This window comes from Strigops habroptila, chromosome 13 (genome assembly GCF_004027225.2).
Source record: "Strigops habroptila isolate Jane chromosome 13, bStrHab1.2.pri, whole genome shotgun sequence".
Taxonomy (NCBI): domain Eukaryota; kingdom Metazoa; phylum Chordata; class Aves; order Psittaciformes; family Psittacidae; genus Strigops; species Strigops habroptila.
The window spans coordinates 124,030-149,893 of record NC_044289.2 but is presented as its reverse complement, the minus strand read 5'-3'; the positions used below and the strand labels follow the sequence as shown (position 1 = coordinate 149,893).

The following is a 25,864-nucleotide window of genomic DNA, read 5'->3' as shown; positions in this document are numbered from 1 at the left end:
ATTCCAGATAGATGTATTTGAGTTTGACTCATCTACACAGCCTAATTTAATCCCACTCACCCCATTCGAAACACCTGTCAATAATCCCGCAGAAACCACCTTATTAGGTGGAAGTAGGAATTTACCCCTTCACACCGCAGTTGTCGGTGATGACCCATGGGATAACGCGTTGTCCAGATACACTGCGAGTGTTGGAACATCACAAAGCAAAAAGGATCTAAATCTCTCCACCCTGGTCATACAAATAAATAAAATCTATTCTAAAGAAAATGGAGTTGGAAGGACTCTCTCCGGATGCCGAAACTTCAAACTATTCCAGGGAGAAAAATACAAATTAGCTGTTGGGTAACCAATGGGCCCACTCATCACTAAGACACTGAAATTAAAACTATCTATGTAGACTCCACCAGACAGAAGAATTATAACACCGAATGTTACACAATAGTAGAGCCAAATTCAGACTGTTGGTAAAATTTCACTTTTACCAAGCCCATAGTGGTATATTGCCTTTGGAGTCACAGAGGCATGGAACTATTATTTGAATTTATGATTGACAAAAAGACCTCTGTGCCAGATGTAGAAGACATGGAACACACACCCCAACCAATTTTTGAGTGTGTATTTACTCGGCCTCCTATTAGTCTAACTCCTTACTTTTTCAATATCGGTCTTTATGTCATCAAAAATACTGGTCAACAACAAATATTGTTATCATATTCCCTCAAGCGAGTAGAACTATCAATGCAGATTAACGCATCTGCTGTCAAACCCACCTGCTCACCTTTCCCAGGAACAGCTCATTGCAGGGTGGTCAGCATGGTTAAATGGACGAAACCTTACACTCTCAAGATGACCAAAGAGAGATGTGATGGGTACCTTAGGAACTGGACTAGGAGTCTTAAATAGCATAGATGCTGAAGTACTTGCCAATAAACTAGTCACAACGACGGGTGATCTAAACAATTTGAAACATCCTTTGCGGTCCTCTCTTCTAGCTTTGGGAAATCACCAATGGCTTTTATCGAATATATTACCTCAGTGGGAAGAAATGAGTGAAAACACCAATTGATCATAAATGCAATTGGTGCACCCAAGACAATACTTCTCTGCCTCTCAGTTTTATCGAAGCGCAACTGTGGATGCAATCAGTAAGAGCTGCAATTATAAGGGAAGGTGAAGAAGGCACGTTACCCACTGAAATACGAAAAATAATAGGGCATAACGCAATTGAATTTGAGAGGAAATTTCAGTCTTGGTGGTTCCTTGTTAATTTCACTTATGATTCCACTGAAAGTAAAGTCACTGCTTTTGTCTTAACGATATGCAATGCTTCAGTATACAGTATATACCCAATCATTGCGCTGCATTTGAATCACCAGGGGACTATACTTTATCCAATAGAGCATAGAGAATGGGCACAATACTGAAATAAATGGCAAACTGTTGACGTTGATGCATGCATGACACGAAACCAAAAAGGATTTATTTGTGAGAGTAATACCATTAAAGCACAAGGCATTTGTTTTGACACTAAATAAAAAGTCTGTCATTTTGAGATACATCCCAATGAACTTCCAAATTCTGTGCTTATATAAGTTGGAAAAGGATGTGCTTGTATGAGAATATTATGCAGCTCTGTACTGATAGATGATATTGTTATAGTTATAACTAACCACTCAAACCTTTGTGTTTGTAACTTTACTAACATTATTGGATGCGATTTTAACTATTCAGCTCCTGTCACATCTCACCAACTGTTGCAATCGAACTATACAATGACTAATTATCCACAATTCTCCTACCGGAATGAATCTTAGAGTAGTGAAAAAGCTGCTACACCATGATGACTTGAAGCAGTTGCTGATCCAGGCCAAACAGAGTGGACAAAGAACTCTAATTACCGTCCACCACGATGTGGAAGAAGTCCATCCAGTGCTGGAAAGAGTCAAGAAAGACGGAGGACATGAATGGTGGGACACTCTTTTTGGATGGTCACCAACCACCACAGGGATTCTCAACAGGATGCTCCACCCTGTTGTGATATTGCTTATGCTCACTATATTTTTTGCTTTGACAATTGCTTTATATGTTAGACTGGATTATGATGAAGCGCTCAACTTGTTTGATATCCCCAGAAGTTACATATACTTGGCAATCCTCACCCAAAGAATATATGGGATATTCCCAATTCCTTCAAAGTATCGTGAAGCTTGAGTGACTATAGTCACAGGGTAGAATATGTGGAATAATTATGATTTAGAAATTAAACTTACATTTAAAATTGTAGCATTGTTCACGGACTTTCAGGGTAAGATGCAGCTGCACGTGGTATGCCAGGAATCCACTCCACAGCGGTTCCCATGGCAACATTGCTTGACGGAGGATGGAGCAGAGTGGAGATTCTGCAGCCAAGCTCTGTCCCAACACCAGCAGAGATGGGAACTAGGTGGTACTTAAAACTGATAAGCTGCATACTTGCTACCCTGAGCCAACAGTCTGTCATCTTTTGACAAAATGCTGTCCTTTGTGTGAACTTTGCTTCATTATAATGCATTTTAATACAGAAACACGCCTCCATCTCCAAAGCTACCCATCTCCAAAGTGAGACCACCCCTCTTTGAGCATGCTCTTTGAATTTCTTGTGGAATATGCTTTTAAAAACGGAGTTTTACACCAATAACAATAAAGGTATGTATGACTAGAGTCACTCAAGCTCCACCTTGAAAGTGAAAAATAGTATAAAAATGGCCCAAAACCTGGGGGGTGTTAGGGAAGACATCATCATGGACAACCTGAGGAAGATGCCATCAGCAGATTACCCTTGACTCCTGGGACTGGTCGATGGGCTGGACCTTTCTTCCCCCCCATAGGGACGCCTTTGGGAAGACTTGTACTGTATACAGTGCTTCACTGGGAAAATTAGGAATCTCTATATAGAGTTACTTCTTTTATACTTTAAAGTCAGGCTGTGTTATTCATAAGTTTGTTGCACATTTGTATACCCTCTTATTTGCACGTGCTTTTGCAGAGAGTGTATTTATCACCGGCAATCCATAAGAACCTGTATCTTTTGCTTCAATAATCTGCACTGCTTAAGGAGCTAATTGTAGCTAGTTCGCGAACACGATTAGACTGAAGGTGCAGTGCTCTATTACTGCATCTGGAATCGTGATTTTTTAATATATTGAATGCAACTGGACTGATAGTGGTAAATTGGGCATCACTCAGAATCCAAGCCTAGCTGCACCCAGCCCCTCTAATACCTGAGGAGCAGCTGGAAAGCAAGGGCATTTATTTTATGCCAAATTCTCTTGCCTTTTAACGCAACACACACAATACACAATATTGTATATTAATAATAATAGTAATTATATTAAAAATCACCATTTGAACCTTTTCAGGGAACGTGCACTAGAGCAATGGGGGTCCGATTGCGATAGGTCTCTCAGGCTACATTTATTATCTTTCTCAAATCATATTGGTCCTTTCCTTCCTCTGATTCAGGATCAATACCGTTATATTTATGCATCACCTCTTCAAATCTTTCCACGAATCCAGAAGGCGATTCATTTATATCTTGCTTTTTTCATATAGCTTAGACCAGCTCATTGCCTTTGGGACCGCATTCCTAACACCAAAGAAAATCCACCTCTGATATTGTTTCAAAGCCTGCCTGTCCTGGTGCCGATTAGGATCCCAGTTAGGATCGGGGGTAGGTACGTGAAGTTTCACCTGCCAATGTGCCTGCCATTATTTGTTGCTCTACTGCACTCCTAGACGTACGAATAATCATATTCTTGTAAACACTCTCAATAACATGATGCATAATTACCAGCCACTTGTTTCCAACTATTAAAATCTATAACGGTAAAGGGAATCTTTATCATGACCGGACCATCACTGCCCACACCTTGTCTTAAAGGCACAATTAGAGTTTCCACTTTTTTTCCCCTAGTTTGCCCTGCTGTAGGGCAAAATCCTTCAGCACCCCCGCGCAACATCTTCCTTTCCAGTGCCTGTGCCTGTGCTTGTGCTTGATTCTCATTGTCAGCACCTTTGGCCCCATTATTCACTATACCACCTCTCCAGGGGACTACCATCAAATCCAAACCGTCCTTTACATTCCCCAAATGTTTAGTGCATAACTGCCCTATGCTGCACAAAGAGCAAAAGTGTTTACGTGAATTATACTATCTTTCTGCAAGGATGATACTAAGAGGTTCTGGAGTGCAAAATTAAAACTAAAATCCGTTTGCCTTTCCAGATGATATCTTAAAGTGGAAAACATTTCTGCGTAAGCTACTTCATTCCACTTTCCTTTTTGTCCCAAGAATAACATCCACCATTGCTTAAAGTATTATTCCAGAGTCTCCCTATTCACCGAACCACTCGGGGTTCCACCACTGTGTTTCAAAGTCTTTGGAGTGACCAAGCCACCCGTGGCTGGGCTGGGGCAGCGTGCCGTCCTCCCTGCAGTGCTGCCAGGGGCTGCCCAAAGAGGACCTGGCTGCAGCCGGAGCCCGGCTGCTGCAGTGTCTGGGCAAAAGGTGGGCTTCCCACAGAGCAAAGGGCCAGGGTAGCCCCATGCTCCTCCTGCTGCTGCTGGTCCCTCCTGCTGCAAAGGGAAGCAGAGCAAAGCCTTTCACTAGAGCCCACCAGGCCAGTGCTCCCAGAGCCTGCCCTGCCCTGGCTGCCTGCAGTGCAGTGCGGAGCGGTGCGGCAGGACAGGCAGGAACCAGCAGCTGGAACCGTGGCTCCAGCTCTGCAGCTGCGGCTCACACGCTCCCCAGAGCTAATGCGCCCCTGTGGGGGCCTGTCCCAGCCCTCACCCTGCCTCCTCCAAGCTGTGGGCAGCAGCAGCAGCTCCGTGTCCCTGCAGAAGCACGTCCAGTGACCGCTGCCCAGCGGGTGTCCTGGCTCCTGCAGGTGATGTCCTCCCTTGGAGAATTCAAACACAGGGATCAGACTGCCAGAACTGGTGTCCAGTGTGCACAATTCTATTGCTTACTTGGATTAAACACTGCAGTAATCACTCAGTGAGCTAAATGCCAGAAATGTATTATGACCTCCCCACTGATTGTAAGACTGATTTCTTCACCTTAAAACATATTTAATCTAAAGTATGTGTACATAGATTAAAAATACGTACTGTAAAATTGACCTACACACAGAGAGAAACTTCATAATCAGTCTTCTGTATCTTAATATCATCTTTTTGACTTGGCTGCTTGACTGTCTCATCACAACGTACCACAGAAAGTGGATTCACACAGGAAGGGCCTGGCTGTTCACACACACACGGAAACGAAACTGTCATCTTATTCCCAAAAGCAGCTCTATAGATGAAGCAGTATTCTGCAGGTCTTAGTTTTTGGTGATATGCAGAGATAACTTACAAATAAAGGCATTATTTGCAGGACAGATAATCTTTAAAATCTGCAGTCCTTCTGGGAGAGAGAGAAATCCTTGATGAAATCAAATCTAGGCCAATGTTCACATGAATTAAATGTTACAAGTATAACTTGAGATGGCCAAGTGAGCAGACCAATTTCTTTGCAGTGCCTGACACCTACATGGGATTCCTCACCAGACAGTTGCTACGATAACCAATATGGATTTTAATATCTATACCTATTGCCCTTTTTCCTATGAAGTTGATGAACTTTTGTCCAGTTTGGAGCAACAAACATGGGAGATAAACAACACAGAGTGAGCTAGTGGACATCCTTCCACAGCAGCACGAGACACGTGTCTGACTTGTACTACTTCTGAAGCTCACTCTGAACAACTTTAGGATGAAATCTGGACATCGTCATCACTCTATAACCTGCAAATGTGTTACAGTTACGGATATTGCCAAAAACCTAAATGATAGCTCACTGCACTCACTGGGAACTCCAAAGTATTTTTACAAAGCCAAGAAAACCACCAAAGAAACCTTCTGAAGGGCTACTGTAAAAACAGTGCAAGAGAGCAAAGGAGAGATTGCCTGTAACCTGCTGGAGCGATCCTAAGGAAACAAACATGTAGTAAAAAGAACCTAGTTTCTAAGAGAAGAAAAGGCAGAACCCAAAGGGAAGAAGTCCTTGTGAAATAAGAGGTAAGTGTAAAATATTAAGACCAGATCATAGGCTATAGAAAACTACACGTAAAGTAGAAACTGCACAACTCAAGAGCAAGTAGAGTTCATAGCAAAAGCAACTCATGAATCAAATGCATTGTAATGTCTGTACATCAAGGGGAGGGGAACAAAAATAACCGTGTAGAAGCCCAGACTGGTGACAGACTCTGAACGGGTCTGAAATGCAGAATGGTGCCTAAAAAGAATGGTTTGCGCTCACAGCAACTTTTCTCAGGTTTTTTTACCAGCTGCAGCAGTGCCTGATCTAATAGCAAGAAAAACAGCACCTGGGGAGACACGAGCATGGGGATAAATCCCTCTCATCACCCACAAGCACAAAAGGAGAGGCACCAGATTTCCAAACCAGTTTTTCAATAACATTGAGGGAAGCATTTACTGATGGGCTGTGTTAGCAAAGGCGAAGGGGCCAATTCATTTGTAATACTTCAAGTCTTCCAGTTGAATAAAGATTCTACAAACACACCTGCTTCACTCACACACTTTTGTCCTTGTTTCTTGCAGAGAAAACATTTCTAAACTCTTCCGTCTCTGATACAGTTAATCTCATCAGAGCCAGAAGAAATTAGCAGCTAAAGCACATTCTGTCACTGGATGTTAGCAAGTAACGGACAGGGAACACACATCTCACTGGAAGCACACAGGTGAGATACACACATAGTGACAGAGCACTGAAAAAAACATTTCATGTATCACTTTTCAACAACTTCTTGAGCAGCAAGTGCAGAACTTTTGCCATACATGTTGGATCGGGGGCTCGCGAGCACTGCCCTGGAGACACGCAGCTGCCATGTTGTGGAAGGGAAATGGCACCAGTTGGAGCCTCTCGCTGAAGTGGCAGAAGCGAGAACTCAGTCTGGAGTGTGTATGTGACCTCTGTGGAACACTTGTGGAAGATGCGAAAGGGAGCCCCTTGGCCTGGAAAAACTGGGGAAGCCCCATGCCCTGGCAGCAACCCAAAAGAACCCTCCCATGTTCTGGAAGTGACTGGAGTCTGATGGAAAGTCTTTGTTGGGAAAGCAGTGGGGTTCTGGCATGAGGCCGCTCTGTTGGAGTAAGGAAAGAAGCTGTCTGGACGAGTAGGTTGATGAACCTGTCCTACAGTCACCAGTCCTGCAAAACAACGGGAAACGAGGGTTAAGGAAAGTTGTTTTCACTAGCACTGAAAGGCAGAATGAGGAGCCAAGGCTCCACAACGTTCTTTGGGAAGACCACCTTTGCTCCAATACTCTTAATACAGAAACAGACTCTATTCTTACACCTGAACATAGAGTAACCGCTGCGGCAGTAATACTCGAACATACAGTAACATCAGTGCTGTGCCAACACAATTGTCTGTGGAACATTCAATCTCCTGAAACCTGCAGTAGCAAGTGATCACTATTTAAAAAAGTGCTATAAATCAAAATGCAAAGTACTTGACTAAACTAGCACAAGTGATGTAGAAAGTGCTACATGTTACATCAGACTGTGTGTTAAAATAAAAGGGGAATCACAAAGCATGGCTTTACCAAACTGCAGTGCTGACAGCTCATGGGCAGCCAAGGGAAGGGCAACATCCAAATCCTAAAAGTGACTCTGAGAGCACTTGATCACAAGTCTTTTAGTGTGTGAAGGAAAACAAAATCAAAGCCAGCTTTTTTCCAGGCAGCTCAACTAGTTCAGTTGAGTCTTAAAAAAAAAAAAGCTCAAAGTTTGCCATTTTGTTATTTCCAAGATATTCCCTTTATTCTCTTGGTTTCCTCTCTCAGTCAGTTAATAACAGTTTAATAACAACTTATGAAGCATCCCTACAAGGATGAGTAACATTCATCTGGTAGAGCTGTGACCACAGCCCCGCCGGTCCCTCAGCAACTTCCCAGTCCCCTCAGACCTACTGGTCCCCTCAGTGGCTCCCAGTCCCTCCAGCCCCTCCAGCCCTCAGCCCCAGTGCTGCCGCAGGTCACCGTCTCCCAGTCGGGATATTTGCAGATTCAAGTAAATCCCGTTCTGGGGACAAGGACTGGATTTATAATGAATTAATTCTTTTATTCAGCACGGTTGGACCTGGCAGTTTCCTGGTGGCCAGTGCGATCCAGCCCATCATTCCCTCTATGTGGCAGGAATTCCCAGCAGGGGTTCTGTGGAGCTGCTCCCGGGAGGCTGTGCAGCGGCTGCAGCAGCATTCCCAGCATGGGCATGTTGTGTGCGGACCTCAGCAGCGGCTGCACAAGTTTTCAAGCAGTCCAGGAGGGCGTGTATGAGAGCAGCTCCTCTGGGGAGCTCCTTAACACATCTCCTCCATTGCTGTCTGCAGGCTCCCTCTCACAGAGATGCAGCAACATCCCAGAACCCTGGAGTTTAATCCCAAGAGAGTCCCCTCACTCCTGCAGGTCTGCACCACTGGCCCAGGAAGCACCTCGTGTGGTCAATGAAGAGTTGTGGTCACTCGCTGTGGTGCTTAAAAACACTCTGGGCCCCCAATAACCTCCCGCTTATGCTTCACTCAGGAACATTCAGTCTCCTCCCATGAGGGAGACTCGCCACACACATTCCGAAATGGATTCCTCTGGCCGCTTGGAATATTTGTCCTGCAAATTTCCCAGTTAAGCAGAAGCCCCTGGGATGGTACAAGTATTATCACCTCCTCAAATGCAAGGATTTGGGGTTTAATCAAGGGTCGTATAGACTCACAGAATCACAGACCAATTTGGGTTGGAAGGGACCTTAGAGCTCATCCAGCTCCAACCCCTGCCGCGGGCCGAGACACCTTCCACTAGAGCAGGTTGCTCCAAGCCCCTGTGTCCAACCTGGCCTTGAACACTGCCAGGGATGGGGCAGCCACAGCTTCTCTGGGCACCCTGTGCCAGTGTCCCACCACCCTCACAGGGAAGAACTTCTGCCTAAGATCTAATCTCAGTCTCCCCTCTGTCTGGGTTAAAGCCATTCACCCTTGTCCTGTGCCTACAGGCCCTTATCCAAAGCCCCTCTACAGGTTTCTTGTCACCCCTTTAGGCTCTGGGAGCTGCTCTAAGGCCTCCCCAGAGCCTTCTCTTCTCCAGGTTGAACCAGCCCAGCTCTCAGCCTCAGATGTTTACCTCGGCGCTGTGGGTGAAGGCCAATGATCCACAGAAGACGTGGATGAGAAATTAATAAAATATACTATACTTTCGCACACTGGTTTTTGCAGTCAAAGCAAAATGCAACAGCTTAAGAGCTTCACCTTGGAAGCAATCAAGACTGCTACCAGGTATGAAACAACTCATATGTCAGTAATATTGTTGGAATGCATAAAATTAAGTGCAAGTAGAGTTGGTGTACCAAAACATGTTGGTTCATTTTCTAAGCTCCTTAATGAAATGTGCCCTCATAAAAATCATCATGAAATGCAAACAAAAGTCTCGAGGCTCAAAGTTTCACATGAACACGTAACAGAAGTTTTTACCTGGATTCAAAGCTCTTATTCAGACCTGATTTCATTTCTAGCAGAGGATTTGTGTCTACTTCATGTTTAGCCTTCCCTGGAAGAGGGATTCCAAGTGGGATGACCTGAGGAACCGGGACAGAGCCAGCCGCCGCTTTCTCCACAGTGCTCTTTAGAGAAAAAGAAAAAAAAAAAAGGCATACAATAATGTTTCTGAACAGAAGAATGCATTGAGAGATACGGTTTTTCATGTGACTCCTGTCTTCATTTGTTTCCCTTAAAAGAGAGAACACCAGATTCTTTAAAGTGTTATTCCTCACTGCATGATTTTCATATTGAAAAGGAGCAAGGTCCTAACAACCATCCCAATTCCAACTTACTCTCCTGTTGCAGAACTGTGAACAAAGCTTGAGATGAGCACTGTTGCTTTCATTTCATTTTGACCTTCCTTGACCAAGTGTGGTCCCCATGTGTTCCAGGGAAACAGCTTTAGCATCATACATCAATGCTACATGGTAGAAGTGAGTAACAGGGAAGTCTCTCCACCCTAATGGCACATTGGAGCCAGCCTCTTGTTTCATTGCAGCCATCTGAACAGATACAAGATGTCCTGCAAAGGGCTAAAGCAAGACAGTCACTGCTTAAGCCTATCTCAGCTTCTGTTTGCATTAAGAATATACCTTATATCAAACAGGTGCCAAACATGACTTATCATAATTTACAAAGTCATTATCATGTCACACAATTCAAGAATAACAAATTGCATTTGGATACAATAACATTTTACAATACACAAAGATGTGCTCCACATCTTGGGAACTGATACTCAGGGCCAGGAAACATGTCTGCAATGGAAGTAGTTCATTCTGCAACCAACCCTTTAATCCTCCGGACACATCTCTTAAACTACTCATCTGCCAGCCCACCGGGAATTCTGGCAGACAAGAGGGGAACATTGGGGCTCTGGCAAGGCTCTAGGAAGAGCGTTGGCCATTGTGTAAGGAGGAGGAGGCCCGGGCAGGTACAGCCGATGCCTACAAACACCCGCCAGGCATTCCAGAAGGTAGGAAGGAGCTGTTGGGCTCTGGCCACCCCTGCGCAATCCTGACTGCGGCAATGCCCGCGGGAGCCCCTGTGCTCCCACAGCAACAGTGCCAGGACAGGAGCTGTTGCTGGGCCTCCCCTGCCCTTGGCAAGCACTGCCCCAGCCCCAGCAACACTCGGGAGCTGCACTTCCTCAGCCAAACAATGCTGCTTCCACCTCCGTGCCCATCCAAATAGCCGAGCTCCAAGAGTGCAAATGTCCAGCCCCTGCTGCCACATCAAAGGGGCCAGGACAGGGTCAGTGTTTAAAGCCAGCCGGGAACTCAGCACCAGCAGCCGCTCACTCAGCATGCGGGTGGGATGGGGAGGAGAATGGGACCAATGTAAAACCCGCAGGTGGAGATGAGAACAGGTCAGGAACTGAAATCAAGCACAATGTATTAGTATTATTAGTATTATTGTTATGAATAATAATGGAAACATCAAGGGGAGCGATATGGAACCAAAAGGGGAAAGAAAACACCAATAGGCAGCAGTGATGCCCAATACAATTGCTCAGCACCTGCTGAGCTACACCCAGCCTGACCTGAGCAGCGACCCATCCCTTCTGGGTGACTCCCCCCAGTTTCTATGGCCTGAGGTGTCATGGGCGTACTGGGCTGAAAAGCATTTATATTAGAGTGTATAATTTATAATGGTAATATATATGTTAGCATAAACGTCGGTCAGAGAAACTCTGAGACTCAATGTAGAGTTTCAGAAAGCAGCATTCTTTATTGCAGCGCTGGACGCACACGCGAATAGCTTCACAAAAGTGAGCGCACCTGATACTTGCCGACAGCAGCTGTATATTTAGCATACTCATGCATATTCATAGCTTTCCCCAGGAACTAATTATAATAGTTGCATCCTAATTACGCATGGGCTTTCTTGCAGAGTGGGGGTCTCTGCTAGTCGTTTATAGTCTTCCTCACTGTGCTTACTGAATGGCCTCAGTGCTTGCGCATGCTTGCAAGGTCCTAGTGCTGAGTTAGCAGCTGGTATGTCCTTGCTTCTGTTCTGTTCCAGTCTCGCTCCACGCTGGGCACCACTCTGCTGTCTTGAAGGCTGGCGTCCTTGGTCTTATTTACCATCCCCTTAGCTGTTATCAGTCCCATCATGTTCCTTCCCCCATCAGCCAAACATTCCTTTCTCTTTACGTGTTAGTAAGTTAGAACAGTTGGGTCTATTCTACTATGTTAAAGGCACACACAGTATTGTTAGTTTAAGATTTAAGGTAACACTTTCATCAAGGCCTAGGAGGAGAACTTTCATTCTCAGGATTTCAGGCTCTACTTCTCCAAGGGCTGTGCTCAGGGCTTGGCCTTTCTGCTTCATCAAACAAACCAAGGATGTTCTCACCATCAGACACCTGCGTTTTGCCTTTGTCTCCCTGTAATCACAGCCTGCAGTTACTTGCTTTAATGAGTCCCTGGGGAGGCTTTGTCAGTAACAGTCCTCAGTGGGGCCCATTAATGCTGAAGGGACTTGGGGCTTTGTTTCTGACTTGAACTTCTTGAGAGGTTTCTTCAGTCTCCTCTCAGTATCTGAGGATCATGGATTCAGCCCAAATACACCATGGGGCTTATTAAAACACTGATGAGCCATATCTTACCTTGTGGCGTTTGTCAAGTCTTCCAGACTGTTTTCCAGGGAATTGGGGAGGTTTCTGAGTGCAGGAAGATTACATAAGGCTTCTGAAAAAGTTATTTGAAAGTGTTTATTTAGTTTGTTTTCAGTTTAGAAATTCCCATTCCATTGCTGTTGATCCTGAGTGTCTCTTCCAGAGGCCTGGACAGGCAGGAAAAGCAGCCCTTAAGGTCCAGCACTGCACTGAGCACCTCGATCCTCACGTCCCCACCCAGCATTGCTCTCATCATCCACCTGGGACTTGTGTCGCTTCTCCTCACATCTCACTTCTCCACTGAAGCTGGCGGCTGGATGGTGCAGCTGCTGTGCCCAAACTCCCAGCCTGGCTGCCTTAGAGACCTGCCTGCACACGGGCACAGCAGGATTGTTCCTCTGGGCAAGCAAAGCAAAGGAAAGCAGGACAAAGTGTCCTACACAGTAAAATACACTTGGGCACCACTGCCTGGTACAAGCAGCGCCTCACGGAGTCACGTTCTTCCACAGGGATAATCTCATGAGAAATGTTTTAGAGACACAGGTAGGTAGAAAGAGGTAGCTGTGAACATAATTGAAGAGTTATCCACGTAGACGATTAGACCATAGAAGGACTTGTAAGCCTTTCCTGCCTGAAGCTCAAAGCAGCAGGTTATGTGAGAGGTCTCTGAATGAACCAAGGGTGAGGGGAGGAGACAACTGGAGAATAATGGGAAGGGCCTTTGTCTAGACAGCCTGCTGAAAAGAGGGCTTCAGAGCTGTCATTGTGTCCTGGACAGGGGAAAAACTATGACAGATGAGAGGAATGAAGCACATGGTGTCACAGGCAGGACAGTGGCAGTGCAATTATAGGAGAAGATCAGCATTCCTTTGGGATCCCCCTTGTGAAAGGTCATTGGATTGGCAGAGGTCTCTTGGGAGAGAGGACAAGGACGTGTTGCACTTACTTTTGAAAAAGGCCCCAAGTGCACCCCAGGGTAGCACAGGCTGTACAAGCTGCCTTTGGTGAGGCATGTGCCAGCATCAGAGTCCTCTAGGGTGACATTTCTGGGCACCTAAAAGCTGTACGAAGGGTAACTCCTGCCTGGCCAAGCTGAGAACCTGCAGTTGTGCATGAGAAGGCAAAGAGTGGATGTGGTTTCACTCAGCTCCAGCACAGCTCTTGACATGGTCTCCCTCAGTGCTGCTCTACCCAAGGGAAGCCATTGCAGTCTGGGTGGGTGGATAAACAGGAGGGTGAAGCCCTTGTGTCAGCAGAAACAGCTCTAAGAGTTGAGGAGCCAGCAGGGACATCCCAAGCAGCAGGAGATGCAGGTGCCTGCTCCTGGGCTGTCGCCTCCGCAGCCACCAGGACACCACAAGCAGCAGCATAAGCCAGGGCCCTTCTCCTGCCCCAGTATCCACAGAGCCAACAGTGCCACCATCAGTCGGGAATGTTGGGCAGCTCCAGCGGGCGTTGCCAGAAGCTCCAAGAGCAGCTCAGCATTGTGGAATGTCGGAGGGTTTCTGCTGGCATTGCCAGAGCCCACGAAGGCAAATGCAGGATGTGGACAGCTGGGTTTACTGAGACTCCCTGATTCCCATCCATGAGCTGATCCATTGATTGGAGAGCCCAGGAGTGCTCAGCAGGACCCGCTCACCCTTTAATAGCCCCATATGGCCAGTGTGAACGTCTAATGCAGAGTGCAGACTAACAGGAGACTATCATGGCCTGAATGAGGTCACGCCACCACTAAGCGCTGCTGTATAGGACATGATGAAAGTTCAATGTGAACTGGAGTCCAAGGCAGCCAAGTGGGATGGCGCAATTGATATTGCCAATGCATTGTCTCAATCCCTTTGGCAGCAGAGCGCAGGCCCCTGCTGGCAGCGTGAGGAGGAAGCGGGATCCAGCAGTGGCAGCATCCAACTGGTGGCAGTCCCTGACCCGGAGCCTGCCCAGGCCTGAGGGAACCCTCACTCCCCGCTCTGCAGTGGCTGCCCCAGGCAGCCCTGGGCTGGCTCCAGTGCAGAGCTGCTCTCCTGGGGAGCCCCCAGCGGCTGGGGGATCTCTCTGCCCCCCTACGCGATGGAGGGATGTGGGCAGGGGGAGGGAAGGGCAGCGCAAGGGACGGGACCACGCCGGGGAGTGTCACAGACCAGGTCACAAAGGGCCCTGCTGTGACCCGCCGCCGAAGGCGTGAGGGGCAGGGCGTCCAGTGCAAGCTGGACCTGGAGCTGGGATAGTCCCTGTGCCAGGAGCTCTCCTGCTCTTGGGAACCTTCTCTTCAGCTCTCTTTGTACCCAGCCTGGATGTGCTGTGCTTCCTCCAGCTGCCATGGCCCTCAGTGGGCAATGGGGGCACTTGCTGGATCTGCTGCTGCACACCTGAAGGGAAATGGACTTGGAGCTGTGACTCGCTGTGCTTCACAGGGGAAGGGTTCAGAGAAGTCATCCTTGTGGGGATAACTGAAAGGGCTTTATTAATGACCGTGGTAATTAATGAGTGACTAAATTAAAATCAAATGGGAATCCAATGGTGATTAAGCAATAATTGTATTTTATTTCCACAGTGGTTTCACAGTTATTTGAAGCTGATGTAAATGATAATTCAGACCATGATTTAGACAATAATTTAGACAATGAGTTTGCCTTCCAGTGCCTAATGGAATGCCTACAGGAAATCTGGAGAGGGATTCTCTTAAGAGGTGTGCAGTGATAAGAGAAGGGGGAACATCTTTAACCTGACAAGGAGGGGAGATGAGATGAGATCTTGGGAAGAAGCTCTTCCCTGTGAGGGTGGTGGGACACTGGCACAGGGTGCCCAGAGAAGCTGTGGCTGCCCCATCCCTGGTAGTGTTCAAGGCCAGGTTGGACACAGGGGCTTGGAGCAACCTGCTCTAGTGGAAGGTGTCCCTGCCTGTGGCAGGGGTTGGAGCTGGATGAGCATTTTGCATGTGAGTGAGCCCTGTGGTGCCAGTTCCTGAACTGCAGGTACTGAGAGAGTAAAGAAGCCTCTCAAGAAACAGAAGGCACAAGAAAACCCCAAGTTCCTGTGGGCGCTGGAGGTCCCACTGTCCTTGGAGGCCCTTGTGTTTGTTTATCTTCAGAGCGGCCAAGCCCTGAGCCCCTGGACCTGGTAAAGGAGATCCTTTCCCTCCTGCACCACTCAGGGCTCTGCTGGGGTCAGTGAGAGTGTGTGGGTGCAACTTGGTGGTAGATTGTGTTGCTTTGCACACAAAGCTGTGGGTTTCTGGGCATTTGGCAATGCCTGTGAATTCCCCACAACCTGTCCAGCTTCTTTCATAGCCCTGCTCAGTCCTCAATCACCTCAGATGTCCCAGTTCCTTGCTTGCATCCTCCAGGTTGTCCCAAGACCGTCCAGACTGTTGCACCCTGTTGCTTTGCCTGGCCAGTGAATGCCGGGGCAATTCCAGTTCCATAGGAACCTGCTCATTAACCAGGAGACTTCCTCAAGTGCTGACAAAAGACCTTTTCTGTTTCCCCTCCCTGGTCAAGTAGTTTGTAACTGTGAGCACAATGTGCCTCTTACCGACTCCTCTGATCCTCAGTGACAAAAGCCAACCCAACCTGTTGCCTGTCACATAAAGGACTTCCAGAAATCCAAGCTTCCCCTTCATGAAGGGGGCATCCCCTCTCCTCATCCTTCTTGCCTCCATGCTACACCTCCTGGGGTTCCAGCTATCAAAGGGATATGAGATTATCTGCACAATTCTCCCCTTACAGTGCTAGATCTAAGGAAGAGCATTTTAAATGATGCCTCACAGAGTCCAATGCCTTTCTTCCTGGGACAAGAACAGACCATCATGTCCTCGTGAAAAACATTCTCTTAGCACCTTGGATGCTGCCCCTTTGGTCCCATGGGCTGGTAAGGGTGTAGTTTGCAAAGTAACCCCTGGCTTGATCCCCATCCAGCGCTGGTTGTTGCCCTTTCCCATCCAGAGTCCTGCCTCAAAGCACAAAGGCCTGGGAAACCTTGCTGGTGGTAAGTGAGGCAAAGAGGAGATAGGCTGTCTGAGCTCCACCTGCGTGTACTCTTGCTTTACTTACTAGAGGTCCTATGTTATCTTGTTTCTTCTTTAACTGTTCCTGAAGTAGCAGTGGCTCATCTTGGTGCCCTTGAATTCCCTTTTGAGGATGCTGTCTCTGAAGACCAGATGGACCCAAGAACACCATTAAAATGCTTGGGCTGTTCCTTGCTTGAGTCATGAAGGGGGTGAGTAAAGACCCTGCTGAGAAGCATTTTCTGTTCACTCAATGCCTGCACTAATGGGTTGCAGGAAGGACAGGCCTTCCTTCACTGATAGCAACTGATGGCTGATGCCTCTGAGTGCTACAAGACTATCCCCAGAGATATTGTCTTGTCTCTATATCCCCCTGCACGTATCTTCAACCTGTCTCTATTCCCTGCATGTGACTTTGACCAGCCCTGTAGTGCCAAATGTCACCAGAGATTTGCATCTGGACACCTCACTCCCGCCCCCCATCACTGTTAATGACCATGAGAGCTGAAAGAAGGAGCTCACATGTAGGTGCCTTTTAATGAAGATCTGAACTATGAGTTTGTGGTGTACATGGGAGGGAGCTGAATCCCCTTCCAAGCCCCAGGGCTACAATCCCAGAATGAGATGCCTCAACTAACCAGGCTGAATCCCTTCCTTCAGCAGGGATAAAGGAGATCCCTGCCTGTCCAGGTCTGCCTGTCCTGTCTAATGATGGGACAAGAAACAGGCTGCCCACAGAACTGGTTGCATCACCATCCCTGGAGGTATTTAAAACACACGATACTTAGGGACATGGTCAACGTGTGGACTTGCTACTGACAGGATAATGGTTGGACTCAATGTTCTCAAGGGTCTTTTCCAACCTAAATGATTCTACAGTTCTAAGAAAGGCTCATGTTTAGACCAGACTTTGTCTCTCAGCAGAGAAATGACACTGCAGGAAGGCAGTGTGTCTCCCAGCTGAGAGAGGGAACATCAGTGCTTGCTTCAGGCTGTTTCCCATGCTGTTTCCCTGGAGCCCCAGGGAGCCCTGGAGGGAGCCCAGAGGGGCAGAGGCAGTGCCACCTTGGGCTGGGCCTCTGCTGCTGAGCCGTGCTGGGCTCCTGGGACGCAGAGAGATGCTGGCAAGCGGGCAGCGCTGCAGAGAGACAGCTCTGGCCAGGAGCAGGGCTGGGGCACTGCCTGCAGGCGCCGAGGGGAGACCTGCGAGCCTCAGAGAGCTTAAAGGTACTTGGCAGTGGAGGATGCTGAGAGCTCCTTGCAGGAGAAAGCTTCCCAGCCCTGTGCGTGGTAAGGCTCTGGGTGCAGGGCAATGCAGCTGCAGTTTCTGGAGGGATCTCCTCAAGCTGCTGCCTCGGACAGTCCATGGGATCTGTCAGGAGGCCTCTCTTAGTTTCTGTGTGTAAATAAGGAGGAAGATGTGCTCCAGAGCAGGGCTTCCCTCTGCACCATGCAAGGGCCAGGAGAAGACAGGTCCCTTGTTGCAGGGCTGGCTGCAGGGTGTGAATGTGGGTGTGCAGCCAGGGGTGCCCAGCGCTGTCCTTGCGAGCAGGGTCCCTGCACCCCAGGGGCTGTGTGCCGGGGCAGGGACTCTGCCGCCTGCCAGGGTCAGCACTCAGCCTGCCCGGGAGCTCCCCACGGTGCTGGGGGAGAAGCTGGTGGGGAAGGATTGACTCCAGCAGGGCAGCTGAAGGGCGCTGCTGCTGTAGAGAGGGTGCTGTGTGGGTCAGGGCTGCTCAGAGCTCCAGGTCACCGCAGGAGTTCCCTGGGGAACTTAGCAAGAAGCACAGCAAGGCAGGGGCTACCTGAAAGGGAAGGATCCTGTTCTATCCGTTTCTGCTCTGATTTTTTTGGGTGGGGAATTTAAAATAAAAATTACTGTCTTGATTTAGAAAAAGGCGCTGAAGTTCAAAATCCTTTTCCGAATAATCCATAGACTATGAGATATCAACACACCTTTTTATAGAGACAGCATCTGTCACTTTTCCATCCTCCCCAAGGTTGGTGTGAGGTTCCTGTCAGAGCCTGGGCAGGCAGAGACGCCCCTGGGCAGAGCCCTGCTGCCGGGAGGGGTGTGCAGGGCAGAGCTGAGCACACAGCCCATGGCATGGGCTCTGGCAGCACTGAGAGGGAGCAGCAGCTCCCGGCAGGGACAGCTCCAGGCAGCAGAGCCATGGGCAGGCAGTGGGGGGAAAGCGCAGCCCAGGCCTGGGGAGGGTGCCTTCAGGCAGCTCTCTTGGTGTCTGGCACTGGAGGTGGCAGCTGGCCGTGCTCTGCTGCTCACAGTCCTTTGCTTCTCCCCATGAGAGCTCCATGATTTGCCCTTTGAAACCATGCTCCCCTGCTCTCAGCACAGGACAGATATTTGTGGGGGTTCTTAAGAACAATTTGTGTGTGGAGTCATCTTACAGGCAGTGCAAGTGTAAGCACAGGGCATATGGGAAAGGGCAGATGGACACTGCAGCTCTCGGGCTCTGCAATAAGGTACAGAGAGCTGAGAACTTCTCCCTGTTTCAATGCTCATCAGGTTTTCAGTCATACAAAGAAGGATTTATACCCCTAGAAGGAAGCCTCAGCAGTGTTATGCTAGTCAATAAAAACACAGTCAAAATGATTCTAAGGCCATGCTGAGCCTCTCTTGTGCAGCCCAGACTCACCCGAGTCATGAGTGCAAGTACTGAATTTCCAGCCAACGTGGATTTCGTCTGACACCCCTTGTGAACATCAGAGCTGGACAAACCACTGCTTGAGAGCAAAGCTGACTCCCTGGCAGCACATGGGCAGAGGCCCTGCTCCTCACAGCACACTCAGCCAGCACAAACCAGAGAAAGGAAATGCATTTCAGGTGAGGGGATTTCTATGAGAAATGCAGTGGATTTGCTCAGAGGAGCCTGTCATAATTTTTCCCTGTCCTTTCCTTGTTTGAACAGGCCCCATGCCCAGAGGCAGCAGATGTCCAACGGCAGCTCCATCACCCACTTCCTCCTCCTGCCATTCGCAGACACGCGGGAGCTGCAGCTCTGGCACTTCTGGCTCTTCCTGGGCATCTCCCTGGCTGCGCTCCTGGGCAACGGCCTCATCATCACCAGCACAGCCTGCGACCAGCACCTCCACACCCCCATGTACTTCTTCCTGCTCAACCTCTCCCTCCTGGACCTGGGCGCCATCTCCACCACTGTCCCCAAATCCATGGCCAATTCCCCCTGGAACACCAGGGACATCTCCTATATGGGATGTGCTGCACAGGTCTTTTTCTTTCTCTTTTTCATTTCAGCAGAGTATTATCTTCTCACTGTCATGTCCTATGACCGCTACATGGCCATCTGCAAGCCCCTGCACTACGGGACCCTCCTGGGCAGCAGAGCTTGTGCCCACATGGCAGCAGCTGCCTGGGGCACTGGATTTCTCAATGCTCTGCTGCACACAGCCAATACATCTTCACTACCCCTCTCCCAAGGCAATGCTGTGGAGCAGTTCTGTGAAATCCCCCTGATCCTCAAGCTCTCCTGCTCAGACTCCTACCTCAGGGAAGTTGGGCTTCTTCTTACTGGTTTGTGTTTAGGATGTGGGTGTTTTGTTTTCATTGTGGGTTCCTATGTGCAGACCTTCAGGGCTGTGCTGAGGATCCCCTCTGAGCAGGGACGCCTCAAAGCCTTTTCCACGTGCCTCCCTCACCTCGCCGTGGTCTTCCTGTTTGAAAGCACTGGCACATTTACCAACCTGAATCTCCCTTCCATCTCCTCCCCATCTCTGGATCTTGTGGTGTCAGTTCTGTACTCGGTGGTGCCTTCAGCAGTGAACCCCCTCATCTACAGCCTGAGGAACCAGGAGCTCAAGGATGCTGTGAGGAAGCTGGTGACTGGATGTGTTTCAGCAGCCATACACTGCCTGCTTTCCTCTGCAAAGGGCTCCCAGTGTAGGTCATGACAGGCCACATCTGTCTTTCCTGCTTTACAGTTGTTTTCCTCTTTCAAATTGTGATGTTATTGTCTTCATAGAAAGGTCAGTTTTCATCCCCTGCTACTTCCCTACCTGCCTGTCTTGTCTGACCCACAGACTTTGTGTCAGTGGCGGTCTCTCATTGTGTTTAAGGGAAATAAATGATCCTGCAGCAACTTCTTCTCTGTGACATGTCCTCACGTGAAGGGGAATGAAATCAGCTTTCTGGCTGCTCCAGCTCTGGGATGGCTGCGCTGTGCCTGGAGCAGGAAGAGCTCTTGAGGAGCCCAAGGGCCAGGGCTGTTGTGCTGAGGTGGGGAGATGGGATGGCATGGGGGGGCTGCAGAGCTCTCTCTCAGGGTGTCCTGGGGAGGAGAGCAGGGGACACAGGTGTCCCTGCAGGGGACTCACCTGCACTGGCACAGGCTGGGGCTGCCTGGCTGGGAGCAGCCCATGGCAAAGGTCTGGGTGGGCAGGAGCTGCACAGGAGGCAGCGTGTGCCCTGGCAGCAAGGCAGGACAGCAGCATCCCTGACTCTATGACCAGGAGCACGGCAGGAGAACAAGGGAAGGGATGCTCTGGAATACTCCATCCAGGTTTCAGATCCCCAATTCAGGAACGCTATTGGCAAGCAGGAGTGGGTTTAGCAATGGGCCCTCAGGACAGGCAGGGACTGGAGCACGTTGCCTGTGGGGAGAGGCTGGGGGAGCTGGGCTTGTCCAGCCCGGAGAAGGGAAGGCTGATGGGGACCTGAGATCTTGGGAAGGGAAAGCTGTCGGGGACTGGCTGCCTGTACCGGGAAGGAGGCCATGGAGAATACAGAGCCAGGCTCCTCACCATGGTGCCTGATGGAAGGACAAAAGGCAATGGGGGATAGTGACAGAGGAGAGGTTCAACCAGGACATAAGGAAACCTTGTTCCCATAGGCTGAGGCAAGTGCTGCATCAGGTCCCCCAGAGAGGCTGTGCAGTCTCTGGCCTTGGGGTTTTCCAGCTCCGACTGAACCACTTCCTCTGACCCTGTTTCTGACAGGTTGGACTTGAGACCTCCTGGGGTCCCTTCCAACCTCTCTTCTCTTATGATCCTACAATGATGGGCTTATGAAGGGCCACAAAGATTCTCCAACGGTTGGAGCACATCTCCGATGAAGACAGACTGAGAGAGCTGGGTGTGTTCAGCCTGGAAAGGAGAAGGCTCCAGGGAGACAGCAGTTTGCCCATACCTAAACAGGGCCTACAAGAAATCTGGAGAGGGGCTTTTTCCAAGGATGTGCAGTGACAGGACAAGGGGGAATGGCTTTAAGCTGAAAAACAGATGATTGATCTCAGATATTCGGAAGGAATTCTTCCCTGTGAGGGTGGTAGGACACTGGCACAGGGTGGCCAGCAAAGCTGTGGCTGCCCCATCCCTGGCAGTGTTCAAGGCCAGGTTGGTCACAGGGGCTTGGAACAACCGGCTCTAGTGGAAGGTGTCCCTGCCCATGGCAGGGGTTGGAGCTGGATGAGCTTTAAGGTCCCTTCCAACCCAAACCGTTCTATGATTCCATTCCATTCTGTGATGTTGGGCCCTATTACTGACATGACCAGAGCAGATGCTGATGGAGAATTAATCCTCCAGTGCTGTAGGTGACCATCTAATCCAACATAGAAACCAGTGAAGATCGGTCGACACCTCAGTGTGACTCGCTCTGTGCAAAGACTGAGGAGTCCTGGGTAGGGAAGGGTTTAGGGCATGCAGCTCTGTGCAGGACACAAATCATCTTGTTTCAATGCCGGGAGGCCTGTCAGACGTCAGTCAATGCCTATGGAAATGAAAGTTGATCTACAAATATACAAGCAACATTTCCATCACCTCTATCACTTGAGTACATTTAAGAAAGGCCAATGTTTTCCCACCAGGACTGAATGGGAGTTCCAGGAAATGCACTAATGGCAGGAGAAAAAATCTTGATCTTCCCCTGTACTTGTATTACCATCACTCTCTCTTCCTCATCATGAAGTTTTTCACCTCTCCTGATTGAATTGCCATGTGTAAGGACATCTTTCCAGCAGACTAGCTGGACATGTGCCCTTCCCATTGCTCTCAGGTTTCCTCCTCCACTTGCTCTTTGGTCATTCAGATCCTCTCGACTCTCTGGTTTCTGCTTGGAGCTGCAGGGAGTTAGAAACTTGCCCCTTCTTTCAGAAGTCTGATTAACCCTTTGTCAAACACCTTAATTGTGTTTATGTCTCTCCTGTCTCACCTCAGTTAAAAACTGTTCTATGCAAATCCCTTGTGAAAGGGGGATCATGTCAGACGCTGCTTGCACTTGGCATAAAGCTGAGAAGGTTTAAAGCTCATTAGATTATATGTTGTGTAACTTGTGTTTGTGGGCCCTGCAGAGAAAGCTGCTCTGTGGCTGGTGCAGCCCAGTTCCCCAAGGAAAGCCGGAGGGAGCTGGTGTGAAGGAGCTGCCCCATCCAGCTGCAAAGCTCAGGGGAGGAGCCGCATGTGAGGAAAAGCGCTGCGAGTCGCAGGGGCCGCTGAGGGCACAGTCCCCGCCCCCCCGGAACACGCTGTGGCCGGTGATGGGGACTGGGCGGGCGGAGGCGGGTCCCGGCGCTGCGACATTTGTTTGTTCTGTGGGTTTTGGGTTTTTTTTTCCACTCCCCCCTCACCCCCTCTCCCGGGACACCCTCTCCCTGGCGGGGGGGGTTTGACCGGGCAGAGGCGGCGGCCCCCGGCGGGAGCTCGGGGCTGTGCGGTGTGGGTTTTGGTTACTGGGTTAGGGGGCAGGACGGGATGGGACTGTGTGTGCACAGCGGGGCGTGTGCTTTGGGGGTCGAGGTTGTTCCCCCGCATCGTCACATCACTCGCCTTCGTTCCCTGTCATTGAGGCTGGTTTTGGTTGACACTGAAATATAGCAGCCGATGCAGCTGGGGTTCTGCAGACGCCGCAGCCCGCACACACCCCCCGCAGCGCGAAAGCTCACACACACACGCACACATGCACATACACGTGCACACATGAACACACACACACGAACACACGCACATCCACACACGCATGTGCACACACACGCAAACACGCACGCACGTTCACACACACAAATGCACGCGCACACATGCACACGAACACATGCACGTGCACATGCACACGCATACACGAACACACGCACGTGCACACGCACACACACATACACACACGCATGTGCACATGCATGCACGCACGTGCACACACACGTGCACACGTACACGCTATCACACACGCATGCGCACACATGAACATGCATGAACACCTGACACACGCCCCCATGCACGTGCACATGCGCACAAACGCACAGGCGCACACACACACGCATGTGCACACACACGCTCGTGCACACACGCACACACACATGCACACGCAAGTGCACACACATGAACGTGCTCACATGCACACATGCACGTGCACACATATGCACACACACACACACTCGGGCTTGGACTGGGGCGGGGAAAACTGGGTTTGTTCCCCTGCACACCCCGCCAGCCCCTGTCCTCAACGGCAGAGCCGGAATATTGCTGGATGGGAGAGACGGCCGGGCTCCCGGCCACGAGAAACAGGATCCAATGAAGGCGGATGGTAAAGGAGAGCGGGAGGGAGGGACGGGGAGACCGAAACCGAGACCAGAACCTGAGAGGGAAAGGGAAGGAGAATACAAAAAGAAACGGGGTGCGTGCGTGTTTCTTTACACAGAAGCCTTCCCACCGGGACGTGGGGGAGGGGAGGCCAGGGGGCGGGGGATGCAGGGCCAGCAGGAGATTGCTGCGGAGGGAGGGCGATAGATACATAGATAGATAGATAGATACATACATATATATACATACATAGATACATGGATAGCTACATAGGTAAAAACATGAATAAATGAATAAAAAAATAAAAAAATAATTTAAAAAAAGCTTAAAAAAGCCCAAACCTAGATTCAGTAAAAAGAAAGAAACAGACGCAGAAATGAAAGGATGAACTCACGAATGCATGAATCCACGAACGAATAGTTCACCAACTCGATAACGAATCGATTGGGTGGACGGATGCTGCGCAGACCTAAATGTGCGGGGGGGGCGGAGGGTGGAGTGAAGGGCTCTGCAGGAGCTCTGCCTGCGGGGGAGGGCGGTCACGCCTTGGACCCCCAGCCCTGGGGGCAGAGCTGTGCTGGGAGGCAGAGGAGCCAAGGGGGCTTGCTCAGAGGAGGGGCTCTGCATTCAAGGGCTCACACGGATAGTTCTGAATTCTCCCTGCAACAGCAGTTCTGGGTTTAGGTTTCTCCCGTTCCCAGATCATATCCCTGCTACCTGGAGATTTTCCTGCTGGGAGGTGTTTCCCTCTCCCATGTCTTTCCCTGTGAGTGCTCACAGACCTCTTGTGAACCTCTCTGCGCTCACCTTGGCCCTCCACAAACCTGCCTGTTTTAAGGGAACTGCCTGGGCACGTGTTCCTGTTTGCGGGTGGAGAAGGGCAGGTCATACCAAGCCTGATGGATGATGCTGGTGCTGTCCATAGGCCGAGGAGGGGCTGAAGGCACATCAGGATGCTTATATCAGACCTGATGATCACCCAAAGTTGCACCTCAGGAGTCTCAGAGACTTGTTCAAGCATGAGAGCTCCTTTTCATTTGACCCCCAAATTCATCACAAATAGGAAACTGAGAACAGAGGCTCAGAAAAGCTCCATGTTTTTCTAGCAACACCTGCCTTGAGCTTCCCCTTGGAAATTCCCCTTGGAAATGTCACCCTAGGGTGACCTGGAGGTGTGAGTAACCCTGACCCACACAGCACCCTCTCTACAGCAGCAGCGCCCTTTGGCTGCCCTGCTGGGGTCAATCCTTCCCCCCCAACTTCTCCCCCAGCACCGTGGGGAGCTCCCGGGCAGGCTGAGTGCAGACCCTGGCAGGCGGCAGAGTCCCTGCCCCGGCACACAGCCCCTGGGGTGCAGGGACCCTGCTCGCAAGGACAGCGCTGGGCACCCCTGGCTGCACACCCACATTCACACCCTGCAGCCAGCCCCGCAACAAGGGACCTGTCTTGTCCTGTCCCTTGCATGGTGCAGAGGGAAGCCCTGCTCTGGAGCACATCCTCCCGGAGCACCCCTGGGTGCCCAGTGGCCATGGGCACGATGCTGCCACCATCACAAAGCCGTGGTGGTCGCTGTGGAGATGCCCATTGTGACGGGGGCCCCCACAGTGACTGTGGGCTATTTAAGGAGCGAGAGCCCTGCAGTAACCAGTGCAGAGGAGACCCCTCCATCAGGAGGCTGCATCTCCCCGGGCTGCCCTGCGCATCCAGGTACGTGTTCTTTGTCATTTCAATCCTACTTTCGCTTGAAACACGTTGTGGGTGTCCATTGGGTGTTGTGGGGGTGGTTTTGGATTTTTTGAGGTGTTTCAGGGGAGTTTCTGGGTGTTATGGAGGTGGTTTAGAGTGGTCCACTAGAGCAGTTTGCTGCAAGCCCCGTCCAGCCTGGCCTTGCACACTGTCAGCGATGGGGCAGCCACAGCTTCCCTGGGCACCCTATGCCAGTGTCCCACCACCCTCAGGGAAGAATTCCTTCCTAAAGTCTGATCTAAATCCCGCCTCTTTCAGTTTAAAGCCATTCCCCCTTCTCCTGTCACTGCACATCCTTGGAAAAAGCCCCTCTCCAGATTTCTTGAA

At 49.8% G+C, this 25,864-nt stretch overlaps 1 long non-coding RNA gene and 1 pseudogene across 1 annotated transcript; one reads left to right on the top strand and one right to left on the bottom strand.

Moving 5' to 3' along the window:
- LOC115615363 overlaps window positions 1–25,864 on the bottom strand; it is a 53,998-nt pseudogene that overhangs the window by 2,124 nt on the left and 26,010 nt on the right.
- On the top strand, window positions 1,483–25,805 carry LOC115615155. Its single transcript, XR_003993971.1, has 3 exons — window positions 1,483–1,494; window positions 17,966–17,973; window positions 25,633–25,805. It is a non-coding gene; the product is annotated as an uncharacterized LOC115615155 (long non-coding RNA).